General features: G+C 37.7%; 1 protein-coding gene across 3 annotated transcripts in view; it reads right to left on the reverse strand.

Annotated features, from left to right (window-relative positions):
- Positions 1 to 1971, reverse strand: part of LOC119639329 (dual specificity protein phosphatase MPK-4) — an 8837-nt gene that overhangs the window by 2996 nt on the left and 3870 nt on the right. The gene's annotated exons all lie outside the window — the stretch shown is intronic.

Raw genomic sequence — 1971 nt, forward strand, 5'->3', positions numbered from 1 at the left:
ACACACACACACACACACACACACACACACACACACACACACACACATATTCGATATTATACAAAATAAATAAAAAGAATATGGCGGAAAACGATCTACCGTTCAATACTCTATACCACTTTGCTTAATACAGTTATTGTTATTATAATGATATGGGACACGGTCGAAACAAGTCGACCGATCGGAACTATATTCAACAGCGTTCGTCCTTGTGGTAAAACACGCTGGTGTACTAAATTTCATCAAAATATCTTGAAAGCTGCGACCTTGAGGATGAACATAGAGAAAGGAGACGGTCAGACGAGTCTAAATCGATTCAAAAAATGATTCTGAACCGATCTAGATGTTGCTTGCAATCGCACAAACTTAATATACGCTTGTACCATAAATGGTGGAGAGTAGAAAAATGCGAGTAAAACTTTCAATCTTTTCCAAAGAATAGAATATATTCGATGGCTGCAGATACTACATATACTTCCTGATCTGCGAGAAGATAGTGTAGAGTTGAATAGGCTGCGAAACAGTCTGACCAGCAAACAGGTCAAAATAGACTAAAAAGGTTGCAAAAAACATTCGTATCCCGATTATCTGTGAGTCGATGAAACAGTGAAGCGAAAGTGTTACTCAAACTGTTTGGATTAATTGAGTTTTAACGAAAAGGAGAATAGTTTTTTATCAACGCTAAACAAATAAAAATCTTATATTCCGCTATGATCGAATCTTTTCTACATACTCACTGCTTTTATCCCAAAAGAGACAAAAAGAGACAAAAAAAAAACCTAAACTTCCATGCTCTGCAATATTGGGTGGGAATGGTTGATTTTTTCCATTTTCGTAGACTATATATGGAAATTTTTATGGTGTATCCATGGTAGTGTATGAGTAAAAAGATCAAGATGTTTTCAATTTATGTTGCACTGTAGGCGGCTGGCTAAGGTTAGCCGATTTAGCTCGTTTTTAATGCTAACCTAAATACGAGATCTCCCAGATTTAAGAGCAATATCTTCAATTTTGCGGCCATGGGAATATTTACCACCTTCTTAGACGTTGCAAATGCTTCGACAGAATGACTATGCGCCACCCTTGGGCAGCTGATATAAAAAAAAGATCAATACAAAGTTTGTAACAACATCAACGCCATTTTGTGTGTCTTACGATGCGCTTACCTTCATCGGAGTGCCGTGTCAAGTGTCCCTCATTAAAAGTGCAAAGAGCAGTGACCGTATAGGTCGGACGGGTTTTTTTAATACATTTGTAAAAACGAAATCACTTAAGAAATGGAACAAATACTTTAGGACGCCATTGCAATAAGAATGAGATAATTTTTATTGCAACCGCAGCATTCTGAAATACGCTCCTAAAGTTCACCTTCGAGCGTGTATATCCTTTACCAGTCTAACTAAAAACTCAATGTCTATTTACGTAGGTCTCTTTGCGTGGGTGTTCCTTTTATTGGCGGAAGACTTATAGTGCCAAAAAATTGAACAAACAACTTGCAACTTGCAAGTATTTTTAGCTAGTGACAAACTGTCACTTCAGAAATTCAGAAATTTTGCCCGTAGCTCTACTACCACGATGGGAGAAAGTTAACTTTCAACTCATGCCAAACGTTGATCTCAAACTCGGTTCAAATACTTATCACGGCTATCTGAATGGAAAATTATTCCGTTTCCGGTCGATAAGGGTCTGGAGGACCCTTTTCTATTCACTCGACAGATGAAACTTGACGCTCGCAATTACAACTGGCAGTAAATATAACTGGATTAATTTGTTGAGATGTTAAATTGAGTTGATCAGTTGAGCAGTCCTGTGATTATGCATAGTGATAGTGTTTTGGGAAAGTTTTTGAAAAAAATGAATACTAAACGCTTAGATGATACAGGACGGGGGGGGAATGAGGTTTTTGAAAATGGCATCCGCGTGGACTTATTGAAAATACTGAGATGCGGTAAGATGACGCTTGGTCTTACA

Source organism: Glossina fuscipes, unplaced genomic scaffold (assembly GCF_014805625.2).
Source record: "Glossina fuscipes isolate IAEA_lab_2018 unplaced genomic scaffold, Yale_Gfus_2 0, whole genome shotgun sequence".
Classification (NCBI taxonomy): domain Eukaryota; kingdom Metazoa; phylum Arthropoda; class Insecta; order Diptera; family Glossinidae; genus Glossina; species Glossina fuscipes.